The sequence below is a fragment of the Lynx rufus genome, unplaced genomic scaffold (genome assembly GCF_022079265.1).
Source record: "Lynx rufus isolate CCGP_SWC_20201006 ecotype Redwood Valley unplaced genomic scaffold, mLynRuf1.p SCAF_1, whole genome shotgun sequence".
Lineage (NCBI taxonomy): Eukaryota > Metazoa > Chordata > Mammalia > Carnivora > Felidae > Lynx > Lynx rufus.
The window spans coordinates 227,306,449-227,320,253 of record NW_025814823.1 but is presented as its reverse complement, the minus strand read 5'-3'; positions in this window follow the sequence as shown (position 1 = coordinate 227,320,253).

Below are 13,805 nucleotides of genomic sequence, written 5' to 3'. Positions count from 1 at the left end.
TTTGCAAATGTGGGTGGTGCTCTCGTAAGTGTCTTCTTTGTACAAAAAATGTTTTATTGAAAAATAATTTATATAAAAGAAAGTGAATGAATTAAAACTGTACACTTTGAAGAGTTTGAAATAAAATCAAGACAGTAAACATATCTATCACCCCTAAAAGTTCTCTGACGACCTTCCGCAGTGTCTTTGTCGGGACCCTTACCACCTCCAGTCTGGTCCCCAGGGAACCACTGATCTGCTTTCTGTCATGATAGATTAGTTTGCATTTACTAAGATTTTAAATAAATTGGAATAATACAGTCCAAGGCACCAGTGGGAAATCTTGTCCTTAAAGTACTTTCTACTCAACACTCACAAACCACAACTCATGACCTTTCCTATCTAAATGTAAACCTCCTGGGGTGCTTTCTACGTCCATTAATAAAACTCTTTTATTAAAGATCAAGACTCTTCTTTTAAGTTCATTTATTTATTTTGAGAGAGAGAGAGAGAGAGAGAGAGGAAGCACAAGTCAGGGAGGGGTAGAGAGAGAGGGAGAAAGAAAAAATCTCAAGGAGGCTCCACACTGTCAGTGCAGAGCCAGATGCAGGGCTTGAACCCGCAAACTGTGAGATCATGACCTGAGCTGAAGTCAGACGTTTAAGTGACTGAGCCACCCAGGCGCCCCAAAGATCAAGGCTCTTATTCAAGATCAACACTGGAGTTGTCCTCAAGGTTCCTTTCTCTTCCCTCACGTCTCCACAATTGCCAGCTGTGCATCTGAGATGTCACTTTCCTATCTCTGCACTTCTGTTGCCACTGCTCTGCCCCTGGCTTCCAGCATCCTCTTCCTGGATTAGGGAACAATAGCTCACGCTGATACCTCACAACTGTTCTCTTTGCCTCCATCATTTCTCTTTCTCTACAACCAGTCAGCCACGCTACCAACATTTATTGGGAATGTGTTATGTCAAGACAGTGAAAGGGGTTTGTCTCATTCATCTCTGTGCCCTTGCTTAGCTCAGGTTCCCTTTTTGTCATGCTATCCATTGCAATTTAGAACTTTTCATTACTTTCGTAACTACGGGACCTGTTTCTCAGACTGTACTCCGAGCCTGATGAAGTCCTGAATCGTGCCTGTTTGCTATTATCATTGCATCTATCCTCAACCTGTACTGCAACGTCAGTTACATAGCAGGTGCTCAATAAATACTTGTTGAATCAATGTGTGATACGTCACTTCTGTTGTATTTTATTCTTGGATTTTACAGCTTCTTTACCTGTGGTGTAAATTTCATGCCTATTACATATACTACTTCAGGGAATTAGACTCAACAACCTCTCTCGATTTAATCCTTTCACCCTTCCTATGCACCTGGCCTTTACCCTATGCTGGTTCCCAAATGTACATATTTTGCTGCTGCCATTTTTCTGGAATACTTTCCCCTCTTGTGTCACTGGAAAAGATCTGCTTTTTCCTTAAACCAGTCTCCAGCATTCCAACTTATTCTGAGATCTCCTGGCCCAACCTTGCATGATTAATCACTTTGTCCTCTGTTCTATACAGCTGACCACATTATGCTATGTCAGTTATTGACTCGCTTAACTGTAACCAAGTGCAAAGCATAACCAAGCTTAGTGTGTTTCACTAGCAAGGATCGAGTCAAATGTCGTGGTTCTTTGAATTGACAGAGCTCAGCAGGGTGGTTCTTCTGCCCCACATGTTACTGGTTGGTTCTGTAGCAATGGAGGAGCTTGGCCAGAGTGAGGCCTGTCCTCCAGCTGCCATATAGGACCACTGCTACCCACAACAGTGGAGCCACCTCCACTTTTTTGCCTTCTTTTATCACTCTTCCTCCTCAAGATCAGACACGTTGTCCTTTGGAATGTTGCAAGCCCTGTTTGCATTGCTATTATCTTATCCCAGGCCATCATCCCTGAACAACTAGCCCAGGAGCTTCTGGATTCTTCTCTATGCCCTACTTTCTCATTTAATCTAAAGGAAATACTCTTTCCCAATACGTCTCTTGGAAAAACAAAGCTCATCAAAGTCTCTCTCCTGTGACACCCCCTTTGATCAGATAATGCCTAAGGCAACTGGTTGCTGCCTAGGAATCTACCAGTGCCTCAGGGCAGCATTTCACATAGAATCTGCCTCAGTTTCACCTGCCAATGTCAACCTCTACCTTACCAGTAACCTCAGACAGGCCTGACTCCTCTCTGATTCTTGGATCCTCTGTGATCATGATGGGCTCAACCCGAGGCTTTTCCCAAGAATTTGATGCAGTGTTTTCTTGGAAAGCTTGCAAGTTTTCTCTGAACACTGGGATATCAATAGATTATTTTAGGTGAAAGATATGGAACTGTGGTCAAATGATTTGGGAAAATATTTGATTAACTAAAATTAAATACTTTTCATGACCGTGGAGATTTTGTTATGCTTATATGCATGGTGTCTCTCCACGGAGGAAATTTAGTGTGCACCATTCTCCAATTTTCTTAGACATAGAAACCCTTTCCGGACGGACACACTGAATCACACATAATCCATAAAACATGCCTGGGAACCTGCTGTTCCACTGTATATTCAGCCCAACTTCTCCTTCATGCTTATAACACTTAGTACCTCTGTGGCTAATTTGGGTACTTATTTATATATCTCTTCCTTCTTGCATCTTTTTTTTTTTTTTAATCACCTAGCACAGGGCTGTTATACAGAAAGCATAAAATAAATACTTGTTAAATGAGTAAATAAATTTTACCTTTCATTGATGAAAAAAATTGGAAAACTTGGAGACTGGACCCAAATTTCTTGACTCCTACTCTAGTATACCAAAGTATTTTCCAGCCAACTGGCTACCCAGAATTAAAGTTTTTATAACTGACTCCCCACTTTGTGGGCCCGCTGGAATCTGGGCACGCCCTTATCTTTAAAGACCGTAAAAGGAGCAGTTCATACAGCAGTCAGAGGCAGATTACTTAGATAATGCCTTCATTTTTCTCTGGAATTTGGGCAATTTCCACAAAGATAGTCTCGTTATGTTCTCTAATTTACTCAAAATTACAAAGCATCGTAGAAATATGGACCTATGAGTGGGTATATTTGCAGAAAGACAGAAAAAGGAAAAGGGGTAACAAGCTTTTTGTGTTTTTCTCAACTACTTAAAAAAAACCTATTTCATCTTTCAAATTGTATTGGTAGCTTTTCTGCTTCATCACATGAATGTGGAATTTGAGACAAAACAGACAAGGGGTGCCTGGGTGGCTCTGTCGGTTAAGCGTCTGATTTTGGTTCAGGTCATGATTTCATGGTTTGTGGGTTCGAGCCACACCTTGGAGCTTACTTCAGATGATCTTTCTCTCTTTCTCTCTCTCTCTCTCTCTCTCTGCCCATCCCCCACTCATGCTCTGCCTCTCTCTCAAATAAACATTAAAAAAATTTTTTTAAAAAAAGAAACACAACAGATGAACATATGAGGGGATGGGGAAAGAGAGAGAGGAAAACAAGCCATGAGACAGAATCTTAAAGACAGGGAAGAAACTGAGAGTTGATAGAGGGAAGTGGGTGGGGGATGGGCATTAAGGAGGGCACTTGTTACGATGATCACTGGGTGCTGTATGCAAGTGATGAATCACTGAATTCTACTCCTGAAACAAATATTGCCTTGTATGTCAGCTGAGTAGAATTTAAATAAAAACTCGAAAAAAAGAGAAAACAAATGATTAACGGCATATGCTCAAGTAATCTTTATTTAATCAATAAACAACTATTTACTGAGGACTCATTGCCTCCCAGGCTCTGTGGTAAGTGATGCGGTTACCGCCATGAATAAGATAAAGACACCATTGAATGTGTAATGATAATGGCCCATGCTACACAGGAAAGGTACAGGTTTCTGAGTGTGCATCCAACAGCAAGGACTTAACTTTGTTTCAGGGCCATCAAATGCCTCCCCAGGGAAGAGCCTTTAACAATAACACTTTTGAAGGGCAAGTTAAGACTCAGCCATAGAAACATCATGGGAAACTGAGAGAAGGTCCGAATGTGCGAAGGGGGCTGCTAGAGTTTGAGAGACTAAAATAAAGTTGAAAGTGTTGAACGAAAAGGAGGCAACAGGGCCAGCCTACAGGCCAACAAATGATATCAGTAGCTAATCTGATCCTTCCCTTTCCTTTTCTTTCCCTCATCACTGTCCCAGAGTGAAAGTTTATATTTTTCTCCTAAACACCTTTAAGCAGGGTTTTATTGAAAAGCACTGCTGAGGGGCACCTGGGTGGTGCAGTCGGTTAAGCATCCGACTTCAGCCAGGTCACGATCTCGCGGTCCGTGAGTTCGAGCCCCGCGTCGGGCTCTGGGCTGATGGCTCGGAGCCTGGAGCCTGTTTCCGATTCTGTGTCTCCCTCTCTCTCTGCCCCTCCCCCGTTCATGCTGTGTCTCTCTCTGTCCCCAAAATAAATAAAAACGTTGAAAAAAAATATTTAAAAAAAAAGAAAAGCACTGCTGATAAATAAATTATTCTGAAGCTCACCGCCAACTTGTTAGAAAACTTGGAGTCCTCCAACAGAAGTTCTGATCTGTGAGATTTACAAAAGTCTCCTTGGTCTTTGAGCGTGATCATCAAGTCAGCCTGGATGCCTGGCCTGGGGCCCGGATGAATGATCCCCGTCTGGCCTAGGGACGATTTCCACCCCCCCCAACTGCAGTGAGATGAAAGTGTTAATTTTTTGCCTAAAGTTTTTTTTTCAGCGTTGCTCTGCGTGGCTGAAATGGTGTATGCCCTTGACCCCAGGGTGGAAGCTTGTGAGTGCTGGGTGGAGTCCAGAGGACGCACACATTGCCGGGACTGTGGGATCCACCTCAGCATGATAATGGGAATAAAGTGAGTCATAATAAAAGATGCCAGTGAAAGGAAAATGAAAAAAAATGTTTAGACTAAATGAAGTCCAATTTGAATCTTCTGATAGATGTTCTGGAGGGGAGATTTCTTTCTTTTTTTTTTTTTTTAATGTTTTATTTATTTTTGAGAGAGATAGAGACAGAGTGTGAGTAGGGGAGGGGCAGAGAGGGAGACACAGAATCTGAAGCGGGCTCCAGGCTCTGAGCTGTCAGCACAGAGCCCGACGCGGGGCTCAAACTCACCAACTGCGAGATCATGACCTGAGCGGAAGTCGCTTAACCAACTGAGCCACCCAGGTGCCACTCAACATCATTTATGATAGATGCAATCATGAATTTTGTTGGTCTGTGTTGAGTCCGATTTCCTGATGGTCTCCAGTCAGATTCCTACAGGTCTGCAGTTTTCCGTTCAGCAAACATAGCCAAAGAATCAAATTTAAACCACTTTTGTGGTTGTTTTTTTTTTTTTTTTTTTTTTTTTTGGCATTTCAGGGGTAGATAGATGAATGAATGGCTCTCCCATTGCCTTTCTAAAGACTGGAAAGCAACCAGGGAAAAGGAAGTCTTCACAAATAATTAAAACGTAAATGTGAAAGAAAATGAAAATTGAAATAGTTAAAAAGCATAAGCATTAAGCATAAGCCATCCCAGTGTTAGGAGGATGTATCTTACAAATCAGAGAGGATGGGGGGGAGAGGGCGGGGTGGGTATGGGGAACGATAGACCGGAAGGAAGTCAGCGGTCCATGTCCTTAACATAGTGGTGTCTCTGCCCAGCCGAATCGCGAGCAGCTGGGAGGGGCACACGCGGAGAGAGGTACCGGGGACCTCGCCTAGTGACCTTGGTCAGGTGAACAGCTGTTACCTTTTAGGGTGCTCCTGGAGGTGGACCCTCCACCCTGATCAAAGAGATGGCCGTGCAGGCAGGGTCTCACCTGCTGACACGGGTGGAAGGGTCTTCCAGTCCTGCCCCGGTTAAACGGCTCTCAAATCTGAGTAAACCAACTGCTCTACAATGTGGTCACTTCCATGCTGATGTTATGGGCAAAGTGCAAGAGAAGCGCGGGAAGGATTTAATTTGGGGCCGGTTTCTATGTTGGTTCAATAGTTGGAGAAAGTGTTAGGTGTTAATGTTTATTAGAGAATAAAAAAAATACAGATTTGTTTTCAAGTCTAACTAATCCATGAAAATCTTGTATTGTTTCTGTTTGCTCCATACTTTGAAAAATAACACTGGTGGCCAGCGGGGGGCGGGGAACGTTGGGTGGCTCGGTTGGTTGAGCATCTGACTCTTGATTTTGGCTCAGGCCATGATCCCAGGGTCAGGGGATCCAGCCCTGTTTCAGGCTCCACGCTGAGCGCGGAGCTGCTTAAGATTCTCTCTCTCTCCCTCTGTCCCTCTCCCCTGCTTGCTCTCTAAATAAATAAATAAATAACACTTTGGTCTCACATGTAGTGTTAAGGTCTTGGTATTTTTATAGGTGCCTTGCAGTGGGTCTCTGTGGACAAGTAAGACGTTCACCTGAAAGGTGTGATCAGAACTGTGTTGATGGAAAATGAGAAATTAGAATAATTTAAGAATTTATATCCTTATGAAATACCAGGAATGTGTGATATTTTGTTAAAGAGCCCTTACGTCAGACAGATTGTCACCGACGACCTAGGAAATCTGGCCACATGCAGTGTACCTATAGCTGTCACAGAAGCATTGTAAGGACCTGTGATTACTCTCCAAGGTTTCTACGTCACCACAGATTATTTTGGTACAGGAAGCAGGGCACAAAACTGCCACTTAACGGATGACTAGAATCATTGGAGACTGTCATTGGCTGAATGTTTGTGTCCTTCAAAATTCATATGCTAAAACCTAATCCCTAATGTGATAATGTTTGGACGCTGGGACTTTGGGACATGACTAGGTCACAACAGCAGAGACTTCTTGTAGAAGAGACCCCATAGAATTTCCTCATCACTCTGTCAAGTGAGGACACAATGAGAAGACTACTATCCATGAACCAGGAGGTGGACCCTGCCAGATACTAATTCTGCCTGCACCTTGATCTTGGACTCTAGAACTGTGAGAAGTAAATACTGTGGTGTATAAGCCACACCCCACTCCCCCCCCCGCCCCACCGCCCCGTCTACAGTATTTTTGTTATAGCAACCTGAACAAACTAAGACAGAGACATAGAATTGTGTTTCTAATATAATAATATGATATTTCTAGTGTTCACTTAGATGTTACAAGATCTGCTATACCTTGTAACTGTGATGTTGAAAAACCAAATTTTCATCCTGGCATAGAGTTTTTATGAAAACCAAAGAGATTGGAATTGCGATATCACACGGTTTGCAAGGTTGTTTTTGACCAGAGAAGGGAAATGTCTTTAAGAAGAAAATCCCACACTTGGAAGCAGGAAAAGACAGCAATGTGACTAACAACCATGGCAATAAGGTTACATTTAATACACTTGACCTTCGACGGATAGAGGACTCTTTGTGTTGCCAATTATTTAGCACCGTGTGCCTGTTCTTCTCTCTGCTTTTACTGGAGGCAATGTCCCCGTGAGAATCAGGCCGTGCTTGTCAGGGACAGAATGTCAGATACATACATGTGGACTCATGCTGTGAAGGCTGATTACTCATTTTTCAAAACTCTGAAAAACAAACACGAGTTAAAGTGAGAACCCAAAACGTTAGCACAGGTGTTTACTACTTTTAACAAACGAGATGCTATAGTAAATGGACCAAGTATAAATTAATAACATAATAAATTTATTAATGTCTTAATTAATATGTGTATTAATAAGTCTTAGATTTTAACTTGACAATTGATAGGTAAATAATCATCAACAGATCTCTTTGAAGTAGCCACCATGACTTGGGAGTGAGAAGCCACCATGACTTTGGGTTGAGGAGCATAATGGTTTGGAGATGGTAAATAAAAGCATCCAAAGATGCAGTAAAAATTTTGTGCAAATCCTAACTTTGCTGCTAATGAGAAACTGAAGTCATATTTGTATTTGAGAGCAGTTGATACACTTTTTTTCTGTGGAGAAATCCATCTCCAAAATACATAAAATCAATGAATTGAATTCTATATTTTTTACAAATAAAGCCAAAATCACCTGGAAGGACTTTGAAGTCCTCTGAAGTCACTTAAAGGCTAGTGCAACGTTTGGTCACATTACTAGAATAACCACTGCCCGAGACAGATCATCAGATAGCCAAAATTTAAAACAAGGCGAGCAGAGCTAACCGCTGAGCAGATGACATTTAATTGGTGTCAGAATGAGAAGAAAAATGAAGAGGCACCCAACATTCTAATACGAAAGTCTTATCTTCTAAAATAGAGTAAAATAATACAGAAAGCATAAACATTTTATCCTTATAACATACAATGAGAGAGAAAATTTGCCATATTGTAAGTGAGGGGTAGGCAATTTTTTTTTTCTTGTAAAGGCCAGGTAGAAATGTTTTTGGCTTTGCCGGCCATACAGTCTCCGTAACAGCTATTCCATTCTGCCATCGCAGCACAAAAATAGTGATAGACAATACTGAAGTCAATGGCATGGCTGTGTTCCAACACAACTGTTGGATTTTTTTCAAAACCCAACAAAAATTGGCAGCGAGCTGGATTTGGCCTGAGGACCATAATTTACCAACTTCTGTTTTAGATCATGAGAAGCCTTAATTGTTAGCAAGAACAGATCACAAGTCAATGACATACAAGCCTTTATCTGCAGTGAAGCCACAGGATTTCATAACTATTTGGACCAATGGCAGAAATCTCCAAACGTCTTAGAGTAATAGGAATATGAAATTTTATCACCTAAATGTCAACTGATATCTACTTTGCACAGTATGGTAGCCCCTGGCCACATGTGACTATTTACATTTAAATACAAGTTAATTAAAATGGAATAAGATTTAATATTGAGTTTCTCAGTCACATCAGACACATTCCAAGTGTTTGATAGATACATGTTGCTTATGGCTGCCATATTGGACAACACAGAACATAGACTATTTCCATCATGGCGGGAGTTTTATTGGACAACACAGATCTAGATTATACAGACAGATTCAACAAATGAACAAATAGAAGTTTAGCAGTGTAGTATCTTGCTATCAAGCAACAGGACTCTTCAGTGGAGCACCAGAATCCGATCTGGGCTCGTCTGCCTCTCGGTGTCTGGTGCGTAACAGGAGATAATCAACCAACAAAGAAGAAACAAGAAAGCTCTCTGAAACTGCAGTGTATACGGAGCCTAAGCCCAGACTAAAGTAACACCAGCTATAAAGTTACCTAAAGACACAACTGACCTACTCACCCCAGGCACCAAAATCTTGGTGAAGGTTGTATGGTTACAAGTGTTTCTGTATGAAAACACCTGGAAGAGTTGCTTTTTTGTTTTTGTTTTTGTTTTTTTCATTTGGGGCTTTATAGACAACAGAAAGGTAAATAAAGAGTGTCTGGAAACTCCATGATAAACAAAGATAATTTCTTGTTTAGTGAATTTATATATGAAGTCAGGGTTTGTCTAATCCTGATGTCAAACACTTACATTGGAAGGAGCAGAGAAACTCCATCCAAGAGAGGGTTCAATAGGATTGTTTCCTCCTTTTTTAACAGGATTGTTTCTGACTTGCTGTAAAAGGGAAGCTGTCTGGTTGGCCTACATTAGTTAGGCTCTGTGGCTCTCTTCTGTCTGCTCCAAGCTGTTGTTCCTCACATCACCACACAGAGTCTTTTTCTTACCAAAGTGTCTTTATTCTCAGTCTCTACTTGCATGGTTTCTGGAGACTCACCGTTAAGACAACATCTGTAGTCTCCAGAGACGTTGCTTCTGCAAAACACCTACTACCATTAGCAATGGCGTCTAGTGCCTTCCTTTGGATAGTCCTGCATCTTTCAGCCTCAGTAATCAGTTTTCTTTGTATGGACCTCTATATTCTGCTTTCGATCTGAACCTGTGGAGCTCCCTCAATCTTGACTCATTTTGGTAGAACGAGTACCTTTCAAACTGGGCTGGAGCCAAATGGGAGACCATCTGAAACATGGCTCTTTCTAGAGAGAACCGTCTACACATGGCTGAGACGCTGTTGTTTGACAATTATGTTTTTACTTTACAAGTGAGCATTAGCATGCTGACCTTGAAAAGCCTCTCCCTGCTGAACTATTACCTTCATCCCAACATTTTTCTAGAAAGTACTTGACTTGCCATAAGAGACCAAATGGTATGCTTAATGTTAAACGCAGGTCTTAGGCTCAGGTTCCCTGGAAGAGACATCGAGAGGAAGGTTTCTGTGTAGGAGGCTGCTGGGAGCAGACCAGCAAGAATGCTAGCCTTATGATTTGTGCCCTTATAAACGAGATCCCATGAAGCTCCCTTGCTCCTTCTGCCATGAGAGGACACAGAGAAGAAACTATGGACCAAGAAATTGGCCCCCATCACACACCTATTCTGACTGCACCTTGATCTTAGACTTCCAGACTCCAGAACAAGAAGAAATAAATTTCTGTTGTTTATAAGCCGCTCGGTCTATGATATTTTGCTAGAGCAGCTCGAATAGACTAATGCACTAGTTATAGGGATAAATATAACGTCCTTGATTAGTGCCTATAATCCTCGAGGGCTAGAGAAAGCATCTGCCTGATGCTATACTCGATGTATAACACTTGAATGAAAATTGAAAATTTGGTGCCACTATATATGTCTAGAATATATGAAACCACAAACACTTGTTCATAGCTGCGACACTAAGTTATTTCATTTTCAGGTGCCTTTTTGCTTTCTAGCTGCTCGGCATTATATAGAGATGGTCTTTAGATTGCTTTTAAGGGGTATGAAACCAAGCTATATGAATTTTAATTTAGCCTTTTATGACTGGCATTGTATAAAGTCACAGATTTATGTCTAACGGATTTTTTAAAAATACAATATATTTCTTCAGGATATTATTTACATAAGGCATGTCAGCCTAGTTTTTAGTACTGCGAAGTATGCAATAGCACAAATAGAGGCAGTTAAAGACACCCAAAGAAATCAAAAGACCCTATCCAGATATGGAACCTTTGTGTACATTTTTACTCTGGCTTAAAAATAACTCATACTAATTATTTTTTTTCAACGTTTATTTATTTTTGGGACAGAGAGAGACAGAGCATGGACGGGGAAGGGGCAGAGAGAGAGGGAGACACAGAATCGGAAACAGGCTCCAGGCTCTGAGCCATCAGCCCAGAGCCCGACGCGGGGCTCGAACTCACGGACCGCGAGATCGTGACCTGGCTGAAGTCGGACGCTTAACCGACTGCGCCACCCAGGCGCCCCTCATACTAATTATTTTAAAACGGATCCCTGAGTTCCTTCAGCTGATAAAAATGGGTCTACTTCCAAATGAAGAATCTGTCTAAATACATTAAGGCAAACAACTTTTGTCAAAACGTGTTCGGTTGACCTGAAAATAAAGAAACGTATACAAAACTTGCCAACATATGAATCTTATAATCTTATATTTTTTAGAACTGCCCTGAACTTCTGAAAGACTATTAAAATGCTGGAGGACCTGAGAGTCTGCAGAAATGTCAGGAAGTCAAAGGGAATACAAACACAATGCACGTCTGAATAAGAGAGCTATCTCTGGGATGGAGACCCTGACCTTGTTTACTACTCAGGCTTGTTCCTCCTCAGAGGTATTATTTTTCCAGAGATACTTAAGAAAACTCGTGCTTCTTCCAGAGATATTACATTTCTCAATTCCTTTCTTGAACTTCTTTTTAGAAATTGCCCTCAAAACTTGTTCCACATTATTTTAGTATGTTCACTGTTTGTCTTTGGGTTTAATTTAAGGAATTACCAAAGTAATAAAATCACATTTTGACAGAATAGTCTTGATCCAAAGTCAGTTATGATTAATGAGTAATTACCTATTTTCTACAATGGCTCATAGGCTAGTCCATTCACTCACGTATGCAATTTTATCTTATTTATTTTACTTAAATTGAGAAAGGATGGACATACAACATTACGTCAGTTTAAGGTGTGTAATGTGTTGATTTGAAACACAGATACAGTGCAATATGATTACTACTGTAGCATTAGTCAACACCTCCATCATATCACAAAATGATTGTTTCTTTTTTGTTGTGCGAACATTCAAGATTTACTCTCTTGGCAACTTTGAAGTATACAGTATAACATTGTAATCTCTCTAATCACTAGGCCGCGCATTAGATCTCCAGAGCTTCATCTCTTCTGGTTGCAAGTTTGTACACTTTGACCCCAATGTAATCACTTGAGACTCTCTCCCTTTCTCTTCCGTGGAAGGGACCCACGTTTAGCCCCCAACAGTGGGCACTCAAGCCCGTCCACCTCACCTTGGGTAGATAAGCTGCAAAGAATGTCGAAGGAGGATTCTCTGACAAGGCACACTGGATTAAAGAGCGCCTGGGGATCCTGTAGCCAAACAAATTAGTTGAGGGTCCAAAATGAGATATAACTTTGGCCAGTTCGTTCCTCAAAGCCCCTATGTCCTTGGTTCAACTGTCTATTTCAGTTGTGGGGTCACAAAGACTATGTGACTCAGAAATAAAGACAATGATGGACAAGAAGGAAGACAAGGAGACAGGTGGGGGAATGTATAGATAATGCAAAATAGGGTCACTAGAATGTCACAGGAATTAGAATGGGGAAAATACACATTCCAGAAGTCTCCAAAGGATTAATTTTTGACACAATTAATTTTATTTGCTTTGAAAATATGAAGTGGATTTTATCCTCATCTGGATGCAATTGAATCTTCCCAATCCTAGGATAAATAGGCTTTTGTGTGGCTGGTGGGTTTTGGTTTGTTTTTTGTTTTGGGGTTTGTATCTTTTTGTTTTGTTTTGTTTTGTTTTGGCGGATTTTAATATGCTTCCAGTGCCAAAAGTTTTCTAAGGAAATATATCAGATTTATAAAATTACCCAACCAAATCAAATTAACCAAACACTGTTGAATGAATGACTCACAACATGTGACATTTTTACTGAATAAATAATTTTACTTTCCACCATATTCAGCTGAGAAAAAAAAAACAAAGAAAAATGTTGGACAGATCCAAACACTTAGTGTTTATTAGGAACATGTGTACGATGTGTATTAGAATTTCACGTACAGTTAGGTGGAGTAAGTGACCAAAGGTCAGCACTCTTTAAATGACTCCCAAAATAATTCTTTTTGTACACTCCAGAATTTTTTTTAAGTTATTCGGAGAGATTCTCTGAAGGTTAAAATGCTGTAGCATTTTGGTTAGAAAACCATTGCATGACTCTTCAGTTAGGTTGTAGAAAAAGTCCGGAAAACCGAAAAATACATTTAAGTCTGTAATTTACCAGTCCTTAAAAGGAACTTTTTAAAAAGTCATTCAGATTTATCAAGTAAATCAGACCCAGTTTCTTGGGAGGAAGCAAGAAGTGACAGCCGGGGCCGGTGATTACATTTACAACAGAGTAGGAAACACTGTATTAACAGTGATAGCTCAGAGAAGTAAACTTGTGACTTTCGTGTTGCTCAGACTTAAATATCTGCAGCTGTATTCATGTCAAAATCATAATCTCTTGTTAATACCCACAATGCCTTCCAACTTGAACCGGGTCATGTCTCCTAAAGAAAGCTCTGTGAAGTCCGAAGGAATCACAGAGGTAGGACTGAGGTCCAGGTGCAGAGGGCCAAACAGAATGCAGATGTTGTGTTCACAGAACCGAGTAAGGAAGACATTTTTCTGGGTTGTATGGTGAAGACGTTTAGGTACACCAGAGAGGTACCAACAAGAGCCTAGACAGAACCTTGAACTAGTCCTGCTTCTAGTTTACCAGGGAAGACCCACCATTTTCTTGAAAATCAAAGCTATCAACCCTCAGAGGATATTTCACTAAGGCTCTACA